General features: G+C 35.0%; 1 protein-coding gene and 1 pseudogene across 2 annotated transcripts in view; both read left to right on the top strand.

Moving 5' to 3' along the window:
• Nucleotides 1-16,270, top strand: part of GABRA3 (gamma-aminobutyric acid type A receptor subunit alpha3) — a 241,699-nt gene that overhangs the window by 8,724 nt on the left and 216,705 nt on the right. The window lies entirely within an intron of this gene.
• The window catches only part of LOC133242548 (transcriptional repressor p66 alpha-like), a 33,817-nt pseudogene that overhangs the window by 8,353 nt on the left and 9,194 nt on the right, over nucleotides 1-16,270 (top strand).

Below are 16,270 nucleotides of genomic sequence, written 5' to 3'. Positions count from 1 at the left end.
CTATTTTGTTTGTTTTATGGGTTTTTATGAAGGCATTACTGTGCCTAAGTTCAGTTCAGTTGCTCAGTTGTGTCTGAGTCTTTGTGCCTAAGGATATTATTGTGCCTAAGGATATTACATTTTCAAAGGTTCTTGACATAAGTGTGAAGTTGTCCTACTGTATAAGATGGCCAATTTCTGCTAGTAATCCTATGCCAGTACTGGGTATTGTTATTCTTTTTTTTTAATTGGAGGCTAATTACTTTACAATATTGTGGTGGTTTTTGCCATACATTCACATGTTTAAATTCTTTGCCAATCTGATAGAGGCAAAACAGTATTCTATAATTTTAATATGTTTCTTTTATTATAGTTAGCATGGATACTTTCCTGTGTTTCCTGGTCACTTTTGTTTCCTTCCTGTAAGCATGTATTGATGACCTATATGCATTTTTCTTTTGAGAACTTAAGTGTTTCTTATTCACTTGTGGGGACAATGTGTGCATTTACTAGACATTAGATCTTTCTTCAGGCAATGGCAGCCCACTCCAGTACTCTTGCCTGGAAATCCCATGGACAGAGGAGCCTGGAAGGCTGCAGTCCATGGGGTTGCTGAAGGTCGGACACGACTGAGCGACTTCATTTTCACTTTTCACTTTCATGCATTGGAGAAGGAAATGGCAACCCACGCCAGTGTTCTTGCCTGGAGAATCCCAGGGACGGGGGAGCCTGGTGGGCTGCCGTCTATGGGGTCACACAGAGTCAGACACGACTGAAGCGACTTAGCAGCAGCAGTAGCAGCAGATCTTTCTTCTGGGGTATATGTGGAATGTATTTTCCAGATTGTGTTTTAATTTAACTTTAATGTACAAATTAGCTTTTATGTAATTATTTATGCCTCTGTCTCTTTTCATTTGTATTTTTTTTCTGATAAATTAATATTTAAGAAGTTTTTCCTTATCCAAAATGGGATAAGTGTTTGAATGGATTGTGTTTTCATTTTTATTGCTTATGTTTAATTGTTTAATCCCCCTGGAATTTATTGTGGTGTGAGGTACTTTTCAAAATTGTTTTCCTCTTCAGTGGTTTTACAGTACCAAATATTGAATAAAGCATTCTTTCCGACCATTCTGTGATACCATATTATATATTATAGTACAAATTATTATATTTAGTATGTTCTCTTTGGGTTTCTTTTTCTGTTTTTCATTTCTTCTAGCTTGTCTCTTCTTGATGTAGTTGCAAAGTTTAAATCTTATTGCAGTTGCAGTTTTTATTACCTCAGCTCTTCTACTTAATTTGTATAACTATATAGAGTGTATAGGGGCTTCCCGAGTGGCTCAGTAGGTAAAGAATCCACTTGCAATGCAGGAGATGCAGGTTTGATCCCTGGATTCAGAAGATTCCCTGCAGGAGGGCACAGCAACCCACTCCAGTATATTTACCTGAAGAATCCCATGGACAGAGGAGCCTGGCGGGCTACAGTCTATAGTGTCATACAGAGTCAGACATGATTGAAGCAGTTTAGCATGCATGCATAGAGAGTATATAATAGCAGTAACATCTATTTTATGTTTTTAATTTTATGAACTGGATCTCTCTATACATACAGAGAAAATGTTATTTATAATTTTAACTTTCATTCCTTCCACTTAACTCAAATTTATTATTATAAATTTTTTACATGTTTGTTTTCTTCTATTTTTTAACTTTGAAGAATTTAAAATATTGACAAGGAGACTCAGAAGTATGTAAAACAATGAGCAAATAACCACATATATGCTTTCTCAGAATGAACAAGTGTTATTAGCATTTTGTTATTTCTTGTTCAGATATGTCTTGATGAAATAAAACATTGCAGATAAACTTTATCTTCCCTTTGAGTCTAGGCCCAGCTTCATTTTTTCCCATATCCTTTCAAAATATAACATGCAGAGCCACCCACATTTGCTTATTTTTTGTTTGGTCACTTTCTACTAACTGATTTGTAAAAGAGTTCTTTTTATATTCTGGATACTAATTATTTGTCAGTTATATATGTTGCATATATCTGCTTCTAATATGTCACCTTGGCTTTCTGTTTGTTTATAGGGTCATTTTTAGTATAGAAATTTTAGATTTTCATTATAAATTTATGAATTTTTTCCTTCATGAATTGTTATTTTTGTGTCATATTTAAGAAGTATTTTCTTATTCCATCAACATAAAAGACTTTCTCCAAATTTTCTTTAAAATTTAAAACATTTTGCTTCACTTTTTAAGAACATCTGGATTTTATTTTTACATGTGATGTGAAATATAGGTCGATTTTTTTCTATGTCAAATATCATTTGTTAATTTATACACAACTGATTTACAATGTAAAGTCCATCATATAACCTAATTTCCATAGATGCTTGCATCTATTTCTGGCCTGTCTATATGCTCTATTAATCCATTTGTGTACACTTGTGTTGTTTTAATTATGAATGCTTTATATCAATCTTGATTATTTTGTAAGGTCAAGTTATTTTTCATTCTCTGCAGTTACCCACACCCACACCATTTTTCTTGTTCTTTCTGAGTTGTCTTGATTATTTTTGGCCCTTTATTCCCTTTAACTTAATTTTTAAAATAAGATTGTCAAATTCCAATAAAATCATGTTGATTTTTCTTCCAATTTTATTGAATATGTAGAATGAATTCAAGCAGAATTGGCATATTTTTGATAAAGAGATTTACTACTTATGAATAGTGTATCTCAATATTATTTAAATTCTATTTTTATAATCTTTGATAGAGATTTATAGTTTTATTAATACTTTTTTTTTTCTTCCAATTTTATTTTATTTTTAAACTTTACATAATTGTATTAGTTTTGCCAAATATCAAAATGAATCCGCCACAGGTATACATGTGTTCCCCATCCCGAACCCTCCTCCCTCCTCCCTCCCCATACCATCCCTCTGGGCCGTCCCAGTGCACCAGCCCCAAGCATCCAGCATCATGCATCGAACCTGGACTGGCAACTCGTTTCCTACATGATATTTTACATGTTTCATTGCCATTCTCCCAAATCTTCCCACCCTCTCCCTCTCCCACAGAGTCCATAAGACTGTTCTATACATCAGTGTCTCTTTAGCTGTCTCGTACACCAGGTTATTGTTACCATCTTTCTAAATTCCATATATATGCGTTAGGATACTGTATTTATGTTTTTCCTTCTGGCTTACTTCACTCTGTATAATAGTATACTGTATTTATGTTTTTCCTTCTGGCTTACTTCACTCTGTATAATAGGCTCCATTTCATCCACCTCATTAGAACTGATTCAAATGTATTCTTTTTTATAGTTTTATTAATACTTTTATGTATAAGATATATTCCTGCTGCTGCTGCTAAGTCGCTTCAGTCATGTCCGACTCTGTGCGACCCCATAGACAGCAGCCCACCAGGCTGCCCCGTCCCTGGGATTCTCCAGGCAAGAACACTGGAGTGGGTTGCCATTTCCTTCTCCAATGCATGAAAGTGAAAAGTGAAAGTGAAGTCACTCAGTCGTGTCTGACTCTTAGCAACCCAGTGGACTACAGCCTACCAGGCTCCTCCGTCCATGGGATTTTCCAGGCAAGAGTACTGGAGTGGGGTGCCATTGCCTTCTCCGAAGATATATTCCTAGGCATCTTCAATTTTTTACTCAAATTTATTAAGACACACTTCTCATGAAATAAAATGTACCCTTGAGAGTACACATTTCAAAATTTCGACAGATGTATATGATCAGATAACCATGACCACCACTGCAATAAAGATACAGAAAATTTCCCTCCCCTCAAAAAGGTCACTTGTGCCTGTTTGCAGTCAGTTATCTGGGAAAGAATTTATCTGTCTTTATAGTTTTGCTTCTTCTATAATATATAAATGGAGTCATATAGTATGTAGCCTTTTGTATTTGGCTTCTTTCATTTAGCACATGTTTTTTTTTTTTTTAATTTTATTTTATTTTTAAACTTTACATAATTGTATTAGTTTTGCCAAATATCAAAATGAATCCATCACAGGTACATGTTTTTATGATTCATCTCTGTAATTGTATGTATGAGCAGTTTGTTCTTTACTATTGTTTTATTAAAATGTTTATTTATTTGGCTGTGCCAGGTCTTAGTTGTGGCATGTGGGATCTAGTTCCCTGACCAAGGATCTAACCTGGGCCCCCTGCATTGGGAGCACAGAGTCTTAGCCACTGGACTACCAGGGAAGCCCCTATTTATTATTGTTGAGTAGTGTATTTATTCATTAGTTGATGGACATTTGGGTGTTTTCCACTTTTTTGCTATTATAAGTAATTCTGTTATAAATGTTCTTATACAGGTTTTTGTTTGCACATATATTTGCATTGAAATTCTCTCTGAGGATAATTTCTGGGTTATATAGCAATTGAATACTGTTATAAGAAGCTGTCAAACTGTTCTCCAAAGTAGCTATACCATTTTGTATTCCTACTAGCAGCATATAAGAGTCCTAGTTGCTCAACATCCCCACCTACACTTGGCATTTTCAGTGTTTTTTTAATTATTAAACTTAAGTGTTAGAGAAGTTTTAGATATACAAAAAACTGAAGAGAATGTATGGAGAGTTACTTTATCTGTTCCCCCTCAGTTTCCTCTACTACTGACATTTTGCATTAATGTAGCACATTTGCTAAAACTGATAAACTAATATTGATATAATCATGAAATAAGTCCATAGTTCTGAATTTGGGTTCATTCTTTGTGTCCTACAGTTATCTGAGTTTTAACAAGTGTATGCCATGTGTTCATTATCACAGTATACAGAATATTTTACCACCCTACATATACTCTGTGTTCTACCTACCCTCTCTCTCTCCTGAACCCCTAGCAACCACACTTATCTTTTTACTGTCTCTTTACTGTTGCTTTTTCCAGAATGTCATACAGTTGGAATCTTACAGTATGTAGCCTTTTCAGACTGGCTTCTTTCACTTAGTAATGTGTAGTTAAGGATCTTCCATGTATTTTCAAGGTTTTATAGCTCATTTCTTTTTATTGACAAATAATAGTCCATTGGCCAGATGTACCACAGTCTTTTATTCCCGTTTACTATAGAAGGACATTGTGGTTGCTTCCAAGTTTTGGCAATTATGAATGAAGCTGCTATAAACATTCATGTGTAGGTTTTTGTGCAGATAATGTTTTCAACTCATTTGGGTAAATACTAAGGCACACAATTGCTGGATCACATGGTTAGACTATGTTTAGCTTTGTAGGAAACTGCCAAAGTGTCTTCCACCGTGGCTGCACCATTTTGCATTCCCACCAGCAATGAGTGAGTGTTCTTGTCGCTCCATATTATCATCAGCAATTGTTGTCACTGTTTTGGAATTTAGTTGCTCTAATAGATTTGTAGTGTCATCTCATTGTTGTTTTACTTTGCAATTCCCTAATGACATATGAGTTGAATGTCTTTTCATATGCTTATTTGCTATTCATATATTATATAGTCTTTGCTCAGGTGTCTTTTCAGATCTTTTGCCTATTTTTAACTGAGTTACTTATTTTCTTATTTTAGAATTTTAAGAGTTCTTAGAATATTTTGGGCACAAATTCTTTCTCATATATATGTCTTTGCAAACATTTTCTCCCAGTCTATCTTGTGTTTCCATTCTCTTAACAGTGCCTTTCTCAAAGCAAGCATTTTTTATTTTAATGAAATCCAATTTATCATTTTTTTTTCTTTCATGGATTGTGCTTTTGGTATGAAATCTAAAAATTCATCACCAAGAACAAGGTCACCTATATTTTCTCCTATTTTATCTTCTAGAAGTTTTATACTTTTGCATTTTACATTTATGTGTATGATCCATATTGGTATAAAGTCTGGGTCTAGATTCATTTTTGTATTTGTGGATATCCAGTTGTCCAGCACCATTTATTGAAAAGAGTTTTCTTTTTCCAATGAATTGCCTTTGCTCCTTTGTCAAAGATCACTTGACTATATTTGTGGATCTATTTCTGGGCTTTCTATTCTTTTCCATTGATCTATTTGCGTATCCTTTCACCAATACCAAACTCTCTTGATTACAATAACTTTATAGTAATTTTTGCCATTGTGTAGTATCAGTCCTTTAGTTGTATTCCTCTTCTTCAGTATTGCTTGATTATTCTGGGTCTTTTGCCTTTCCATATAAACTTTAGAATTAGTTTATTGAGATCCACAAAAATCTTGGTGGGATTTTGATGGTGCTGTGTGTGCTTAGTCTCTCAGTGTGTCTGACTCTTTGCAACCCATGGACTGTAGCTTGCCAGGCTCCTCCGTCCATGGGGATTCTCCAGGCAAGAATACTGGAATGGGTTGCCATGCCCTACTCCAGGAAATCTTCCCAACCCAGAGACTGAACCCAGGTCTCCCACATTGCAGGAGGATTCTTTACCATCTGAAGGGACATCCAGTAGTTTTGATTGGAATTGTGCCAAATCTGTAGATCAAGTTGGCAAGAACAGAATCTAATAGTATTATATCTTCATATCCATGAATATGAAACATCTCTCCATTTATTTAGATCTTCTTGATTTCTTTCATCGAAGTTTTGTAGTTTCCTCTTATAGATCTTACATATATATATTTTTAAAGTTATATATATTTCATCTTTTGGTACTGATTTAAATAGTGTTGTTTTTAATTTCAAATTTCAGTTGTTCATTGCTGGTATATAAGAAAGTAATTGACTTCTGTTTATTAACTTTTTATTTTGGTTCATTTTCTTTTAGCCTAGAGTGAATGTGTAGTGGTAGCTCACTATGGTTTAATTTGCAGAACTCTGTGACTCATGATGGGCTTCTCAGGTGGCGCTAGTGGTAAAGAACCTGTCTGCCAATGCAGGTGATGTAAGAGAGGTGGGTTCAATTCCTATGTTGGGGAGATCCCCTGGAAGAGAGCATGGCAACCCACTCTAGTATTGTTGCCTGGAGAATCCCATGGACAGAGGAGACTGGAGGGCTACAGTCCTTAGGGTTGCAAAGAGTTGGACATGACTGAGCGACAGCACAGCACGTGACTATAATACTGAACATGTTCATGTGCTTATTGGCCATCTCTGTATGTTTTTTGGAGAAATGTCCATGAAAATCAGGATGTTTGTACTCCTATTATTGAATTGTGTGTGTATATATATGTATGTGTGTGTATATATATATAATTCTTTAAAAATATGTTTTGAAAATATTTTCTCCTGTTATGTGACCTTTTAAATTTTTCTATGTAGGCTTTCTATATGACTTTTTTTTTGTATTCTGAGAAGTATTCACCTTAACTAGATTCATAATGATCCTTTCATTTGTTTTCTTCCAGAATTTTATCGTTTAAGTTCTTTGATTTATGTCTTTGATACATATTTAGATGACTTTTGTCTTTGGCGCAAGGGTAAAGTTTGTTTTTGTAGTTTTCAGGATATAGGTTTGAATATATTTTATTAACTTTGTTCTAAGTATTATATTTTTATCATATATAAATGATATAGCATTTTAAACTTTTTTAGTATTTATTTAACTGTAGTTGATTTACAATATTGTGTTGGTTTCAGATACACAGCTTCAAATTCTTTTCTATTATAGGCTTTATTACAAGATACTGAATATAGTTCCATGTGCTGTATAGTAAATCTTTGGTGTTTATCTGTTTTATACATTGTGGTGTGTATCTGTTAATCCCATATGCCTAATTTATCCCTCTCTCCCCTTTCCCCTTTGGTAGCCATAAGTTTGTTTTCTATGCCTGTGAGCCTGTTTATGTTTGTAAATAACTTCTTTAGTATCATAGTTTAGATTCTACATGTAAGTGATATAATATGATATTTGTCTTTCTCTATCTGACTTATTTCACTTAGGATGATAATCTCTAGATTCATCCATGTTGCTGCAAATGGCAATTCATTCTTTTTTATGGCTGAGTAGCATTCCAATGTGTATATATACTACATATTCTTTATCCATTCATTTATTGATGGAAATTTAGGTTGCTTCCATGTCTTGGCTATTGTAAATATTGCTGCTATGAACACTTGGGTGAATTAGAGTTTTCTCTAGATATATGCCAAGGAGTGGGATTGTGGAATCTAATGGTAGCTCTGTTTTTAGTTTTTAGGGACCCTCCATATTCTTTTTCATAGTGGCTGTACCAATTTACATTCCCACCAACAGTGTAGGAAGATCCCTTTTCTCTACACCCTCTGCAGCATTTATTCTTTGCAGACTTTTGATGATGGCTCCACATTCTCACCCATGTCAGGTGATACCTCATTGTAATTTTGATTTGCATTTCTCTAATAAGAAGCAATGTGGAACATCTTTTCATATGACTGTTAGCTATCTGTATATCTTCTTTGGAGAAAGGTCTCTTTAGGTTTCCTGCCCAGTTTTTGATTGTTGTTTGTTTTGTTTGTTTGATATTGAGTTGTATGTGCTGTTGTATATTTTGGAAATTAAGCCCTTGTTGGTCTCATCATTTGCAAATATTTTCTCCCAGTCCATAGATCGTCTTTTTGTTTTCTCTATGGTTTATTTTGCTCTGCAAAAGCTTATAAATTTGGTTAGCTCCCATTTGATTATTTTTGCTTTTATTTCTTTTGCCTTGGGAAACTGACCTAAGAAAATATTGCTATGATTTATGTCCAAGAATGTTTTGCCTATGTCTTCTTCAAGAAGTTTTATGGTGTTACGTCTTATATTTAAGTTTTTAAGCCATTTTGGGTTTATTTCTGTGTGTAGTCTGACAGTGTTCTAACTTCATTGATTTACATGTGGCTGTCCAGCTTTCCCAATATCACTTGCTGAAGAGACTGTCTTTTCTCCATTTTGTATGCTTGCCTCCTTTGTTGAAGGTTGACCATAGGTATTTGGGTTTATTTCTGGGTTTTCTATTCTGTTCCATTAATCTGTATGTCTATTTTTGCACCAGTACCATGCTATAGAATTGTCTAAAGTCTGGGAGGTTTATGCCTCCCACTTTATTCTTTTTCCTCAGAATTATTTTGACAATTCTGGGTCTTTTGTGTTTCCATATAAATTTTATAATTATTTGTTCTAACTCTGTGAAAAATGTCACGGGTAATTTGATATTTAATATTATCCTTGATAATATTAAATCTATAGATTGCTTTGGGTAATATGGCCATTTTAACAACATTAGCTCTCCCAAACCAAGATCATCAGATATTTTTTCATGTTTTTTTGTATCATCTTCAATTTCCTTTCTGTGTTTTGTAGTTCTCAGCATATAGGTCTTTCACATCCTTGGTTAAATTCCTCCCTAGGTATTTTTTTTGACGTGATTTTAAATATGATCTTTAGTTTTAACTTTCTCTTTCTGATTTCATTGTTAGTGTAAATAAATGCAACAGATTTACGTATATCAATCTTGTATCCTGCTAACTTACTGAATTAATTTATTAGTTCTAATAGCTTTTGTGTGGAGTGTTTCGGGTTTTCTGGACTTCCCTGGTGGCTCAGACAGTAAAGAATCTGCCTGCAATGCAGGAGACCCGGGTTCAATCCCTGGGTTGGGAAGATCCCCTGGAGAAGGAAATGTTACCCACTCCAGTATACTTGCCTGGAGAATTCCATGGACAGAGGAGCCTTGCAGGCTACAATCCATGGGATCACAAAGAGTCAGTGTATAGGATATCATGTCATCTGCATCCAAAGGCAATTTTACCTCTTCTGTTTCAATTTGGATGCTATTTATTTCTTTTTCTTCTTTGATTCTTGTGGCTGACTTCCAATACTATGTTGAAAAGAAGTGATAAGAGTGGGCATCCTTATCTTATTCCAGAATTTAGCAGGTAGGCTTTCAGCTTTTCACTATTATACTGACTGTGGGTTTGTCATAAATGACTTTTATTATGTTGAGATATGTTTCCTGTATACTCATTTTGGTGAGAATTTTAATCATGAATGAATGTTGAATTTTGCCAAATGCTTTTTCAGCATCTATTGAGATAATCATGTGGTTTTTGTCTTTTCTTTTGTTAATGTGTATATCACATAGATTGATTTGGCTATGTTGAACCATTCTTATGACCCTAAAATGAATCCAACTTGATCATGGTATGTGATACTTTTTATGTATTGTTTGATTCAATTTGCTAGTATTTTGCTGACAATTTTTGTATCTATGTTCATCAAAGGTATTAACCTGTAAAATATTTTTTTGGTAGTGTCTGGTTTTGGTGTCAGGGTGATGGTGGCTTCATAGAATGTCTTTGGGAGTGTCCCTTCCTCTTCGATCTTTTGGAAGAGTTTGAGAAGGTTTGGAATGAGTTCTTCTTTGTATGTTTGGTAGAATTCCCCATGAGGCCATCTGATCCTTTTGTTTGCAGGGAGTTATTTATTTATTATTTTTGTTTTAACAAATTCTATTTCACCTCCAGTTATAGATCTGTTTATATGTTTCTTCTCGATTCAGTTTTGGCAGGCTGTATGTTTGTGAAACTTGTCCATTTATTCTAGGCTGCCTATTTTGTTGTCATGTAACTGTTCCTAGTAATTTATTAAGATTTTTTTTGAATTTTTGTGGTATTGGTTTTATTTTCTCCTCTTGAATTTCTTAATTTTTTAATTTTTAAATTTAAATTTCTTAATTTTCTTAATTTTTTCACCTCTTTTCTTCTTGGTGAGCTTAGCCAGAGGTTTGCTGATCTTGTTTAACCTTGCAAGGAACCAGCTCTTGACTCAACTGATTTTTTCCTATTGTTTTAATTTTTAAAAATTTTTATTGGAGCATACTTGCTTTAAAATATTGTGTTAGTTTCTTCTGTACAGCAAAATGTATCAGTTATATGTATCCATATATCCCCTCTTTTGTAGATTTCCTTCCCATTTAGGTCAACACAGAGCACTGAATACAGTTCCCTGTGCTATACAATAGGTTCTCATTAGTTATCTATTTTATATTCCGTTGTTCAGTCACTAAGTCACGTCTGACTCCATGAATTGCAGCACACCAGGCTTCTATGTTCTTCAGTGTCTCACAAGTTTGTTTAAAGTCATGTCCATTGAGCCAGTGATACCATCCAACCATTTAATCCTCTGTAATCCCCTTCTCCTTTTGCCCTCAATATTTCCCAGCATCAGAGTCTTTTCCAATGAGTTAGCTCTTCTCATCAGGTGGCCAAAGTATTGGAGCTTCAGCTTCAGCATCAGTCCTTCCAATGAATGATCAAGGTTGATTTACTTTAGAATTGACTGGTTTATACATAGTAATGTATACATGTCAATCCCGGTCTACTAATTCATTCCCCCTCCTTGGTATCCATACATCTCTGCATCTCTGCCTCTGTTTCTGCTTTGAAAGTAAGTTAATCTAGATTCCATATACAAGCGATATTATATTAGTTTTTCTATTTCTGACTTACTTTACTCTGTATGACACTCTCCAGGTCTCTCTGTGCCTCAGCAAATAGCACGATTTTGTTCTTTTTAATGGCTGAGTAATATTCCATTATATGTATGTACCACATCTTCTTTATCCATTCCTCTGTTGATGGGCATTTATGTTGCTTTTATGTCCTAGATATTGTAACTATGTTGCAATGAATATTGGGGTGTATGAATCTTCTTGAATTATGGTTTTCTCTGGGTATATGCCCAAGAGGGGGATTGCTGGGTCATATAGTAGTTCTATTTTTAGTTTTTTGAGAAACCTCCATACTGTTCTTCATAGTGGCTCTACCAATTTACATTCCCACCAATATTATAGGAGGGTTCATTTTTCTCCACATCCTCGCCAACATTTATTGTTTATAGATTTTTTTTTTGATGATGACCATTCATTGGTGTGAGATGATACATCATTGCAGTTTTGATTTCTCTAATAATGTGTGATACTGAGCATCTTTTCATGTGTTTCTTCTTTGGAGAAATGTCTATTTAGGTCTTTCACTCATTTTTTCATTCAGTTTGTTGTTTTTTTTTTTTTGGTATTGAGTTTCATAAGCTGTTTGTATGTTTTGGATATTAATATTGTTTTTTTTTTTAATTTTCTATTCTATTTATTTCCTCTCTGATCTTTATTATTCTCTTCCTTCTGCTGAGCTGAGGTTTTGTTTGTTCTTTTTCTAATTCTTTTAAGTGGTGGATTAGGTTGTTATTTGAAGTTTTTTTCATTTTTTGAGGAAGTCCTATATCACTATGAACTCCCCTCTAAGGACCTCTTTTGCTGCATCCCATAAATTATATATGCTTATGTTTTTAATGTTGCTTGTCTCAAGGTATTTTAAAAAAATTCCTCCTTGATTTCATTATTGACCTGTTGGTTTTTAGTAGCATGTTGTTTAGTCTCCGTGTAGTTGTATATTTTTTTCTCATTTTTCTTTCTGTGGTTGATTTCTAGTTTCAGGCCACTGTGGTCAGAGAAGTTGTTTGAAATAATTTCCATTCTCTTAAATTTGTTAAGGCTTGTTTTGTTCCCTAGTATATATCAGTAGTGTGTTAAAATCTACTATTATTGTGTTCCCATCAATTTCTCCTCTTATGTCTGTTAGTATTTGTTTTATGTATTTGGGTGCTCCTATATTGGGAGAATATATGTTAATGATTATAATATTCTCTTCTTGTATTGATCCTTTTATCATCATGTAGTGCATTTCTTTGTCTTTATGGGTTGGGCTTTGTTTTAAAGTCTGTTTTGTCTGATATGAGTATTGCTATCTCCACTTTCATGTTATTTCCATTTACTTGAAATAATCTTTTTCCATTCCCTCACTTTAAATCTATGCCTGTATTTTTCCCTAAAGTGTCTCTTTTAGGCAACATACTGTAGGTTCATTTTTTAAAATTATTATCCAGTCTGCCACTGTTTGTCTTTTGATTGGATCATTTAGTCCATTGACATTTAAAGTAATTACTGATATGTATGTATTTATGACTATTTTAAACCTTGTTTTCCAGTTGAATTTGTATTTCTTCTCTGTTCCTTTCTTCTTTTTATTTTTCCTTTTATGGTTTGATGACTTTCTTTTGTATTATACTTGAGTTCTTTCCTTACTGATTTTTGTGAGTCTATTATACGTGTTTGATTTGTGGTTACCCTGGTTATCAAGTATGTTAACCCATAACTATATCTACTTGCTTTAGACTGATAGTCATGTAAGCTTAAACACATTCTCAAAAATATACATTTTCTTATTCTCCTCCCCCATATTTTGTGATTTTGATGTCCTGTTTTAAATCTTTATGTTTATCCTTTTGCTGATAATTGTAATTATAATTGCTTTCACAATTTTTTGATTTTTTAAGCCTATGTGCTGAAACTCCAATACTTTGGCCACCTCATGTGAAGAGTTGACTCATTGGAAAAGACTCTGATGCTGGGAGGGATTGGGGGCAGGAGGAGAAGGGGACGACAGAGGATGAGATGGCTAGATGGCATCACCGACTTGATGGACATGAGTTTGAGTAAACTCTGGGAGTTGGTGATGGACAGGAGGCCTGGCGTGCTGTGATTCATGGGGTCGCAAAGAGTCGATCACGACTGGGTGACTGAACTGAACTGGCTTATTTAAGTAATCTTCAATCCTTTTATATATTTGCCTTTCCTGTTGTGATAGTCCTTTTCCTGTAGAGTCATACTTCTTTTCTATTTTGAAAAGACCTTTCAATATTTCTTTTAAGATAGGTTTAGTATTGCTGTATTGTTTTAGTTTTTTGCTTGTCTGAGAAATTCTTTCTCCTTTTCTAAATGATAATCATGCTGTGCAGTGTATCCTAAGTTGCAGGTTTTTCCATTTCAGGACTTTGAATATATCCTGCTACTCCGTTCTGGCCTGCAAAGTTTCTGCAGAGGAATCAGCTGGTAACCTTATGTTGTTGTCATTATTTAGTAACTAAATCATGTCTGACTCTTGCAACCCCATGAACTGTGGCCCACCTGGCTCCTCTGTCCATGGGATTTTCCAGGCAAGAATACTGATGTGGGTTACCATTTCCTTCTCTAGGGGATCTTCCTGACCCAGGGGTCGAACCTGTGTCTCTGGTGTTGGCAGGTGAACTCTTACCACTGAGCCACCAGGAAAGTAGTAACAACCTTATGGGGATTCCCTTTTAACTGATTGTTTTTCTTTCACTGCCTTTAGAATCCTCTCTTTATCTTGAACTTTGCCACTTTAATTTTGATATATCTCAGGGTGGGTCTGTTTGGGTTCATCTTGTTGGGGACCCTTGTACTTCCTATTCCTGGATATCTATTTCCTCTTTTAGGTTTGGGAAGTTTGCAGCCATAATTTCTTCAAATACATTTTTGATTCCCTTTTCTCTTTCTTTACCTTCTGGTATCAGTACTAGTCCCTCATCCTGCTTGGCAGCAAGTCAACCCATGTACATTCTTCTGGGCAAATTCCAGGCCCCGGCACCTCCCTATACCTGGCTAACCTACTAGACAGTGAAGGAGGTTCCCAAGGTGAGCTAATCTTTCTTTCCTCATTCTTGGCTTTTTCTTAGGGGTGCAGGTCTCATCTTCATTTTCTTCATTTCCTTTTTTTTCCTCCTTTAGTCCTGCCCAGTTATGTGAGGTTCTTTCTTGCAGCTTTAGTTGCATGAGATCTTCTGCCCACTTTCAGTGGGTATTCTGTGAGAACTGTTCCAGATTTAGATGTATTTTTGATGTACTTGTGAGGGGAGGTGAACTCCACGTTCTTCTACTCTGCCATCTTGAACTCCTCCCTGACAATTTTTCAACATTTATTGTTAGTATACATAAATACAGTTAATTTTTATATATTGACCTTGTATAGTATGACCTTAAAAGACTCAATTATTCTAGTAGCTTTTTTTTTTTTTTTTAAAAGAGTTTTGGGATTTTCTATGTAGATGATTATGTTATCTAGGAATAATGACAGTTTTATTTCCTCTTCTAATTTGTATATTTTTTCTTATTTTGTTTTGTTTTTGCTGTATTTGAACTGGATAGGACCTCTAGTAGAATGTTGAATTGAAATGGTCAGAGCAGAGCTCCTTGCCTTGCTCCTGATTTTATTGGGGGAAATATTCAGCCATTTACCATTCACTGTGAAGTCAGTTTTAGATTTTTCTTACATGCCATTTATAAATTTGAGAGAATTCTTTTCTATCAATAGTTTGCTGATGGATTTTATGATGAATATATGCTGGATTTTTTTTTCAAATGCCTCTTCTGTATCGATTGAAGTAATCATTTAAAGTTTGTTGATATGGTGAAAAGTGAAAGTGGCAGTCACTCAGTTGTATCCAACTCTTTGCAACCCCATGGACTGTAGCCTGCCAGGCTCCTCTGTCCATGGACTTCTCCAGGCAAGAATACTGGAGTGGGTTGCCATTCCCTTCTCCAGGGGATTTTCCCAACCCAGGAATCGAATCCAGATCTCCTGTATTGCAGGTGGATTCTTTACCATCTGAGCCACCAGGGAAGCTCTTAAAGCTATACCTACTCTTCCATTATTTTTAATCTATTGGCATAATGTTTTTCCCCTACTGCTCTAGTTATATTTTTATTTTATTTTTTATCTATACTTTTGCCTCCTTGTTCATTCTTAATACTGTTGACTGGTGCCAGTTCTCTTATTGCTGTTGTTGTTGTTTAGTCTCTAAATGATGACCAACTCTTTGTGATTCCATGGACCATAGCCTACCAGGCTCCTCTGTCCATGGGATTTCCCAGGTAAGAATACTAGAGTGTGTTACCACTTCCTTCTCCAGGGGATATTCCCAACTGAGGAATCGAACCCAAGTCTCCTGCATAGCAAGTAGATTCTTTACTGTCTGGGCCACCAGGGAAGCCCCAAGTGTTAGTTTTCTATTGCTGAATTATAAATTACCAAATACTTAATGGGTCAAAACAACACAAATTTATCTTCTTACAATTCTGGAGATTTTCCTGGGTTAAAATCAAGGTGTTTGCAAGGCTGTGTTCCTTTCTGGAGAGTCTGGGGAGTATTCATTTCCTTGAATTTTCCAGCTTCTGGAGGCCACTACGTTCCTTGGTTCATGGCCCCTTCCTTCTTCTTAAAGTCAGCAATGTCTTTTTTACATCTTATTACTCTGACCCTGACTCTTCTGCCTCCTGCTTCTACGTTTAAGAACCTTTGTGATTATATTGGGCCCACCCAGTTAGTCCGAATACTCTACCTATTTTAAGGACAGCTAATTAGCAACCTTAATTCCATCTGCTACCTTAATCCACTTTGCCATGTAACCTAACACAGTCACAGGATGCACACATTTTTGTTTTGTTTTCCTTGGAATTATTGTAGTTTAAAAATATGCTTATT

This window comes from Bos javanicus, chromosome X, assembly GCF_032452875.1.
Source record: "Bos javanicus breed banteng chromosome X, ARS-OSU_banteng_1.0, whole genome shotgun sequence".
NCBI classification, from domain to species: domain Eukaryota; kingdom Metazoa; phylum Chordata; class Mammalia; order Artiodactyla; family Bovidae; genus Bos; species Bos javanicus.
This window is presented reverse-complemented; position numbering and strand designations above follow the sequence as displayed.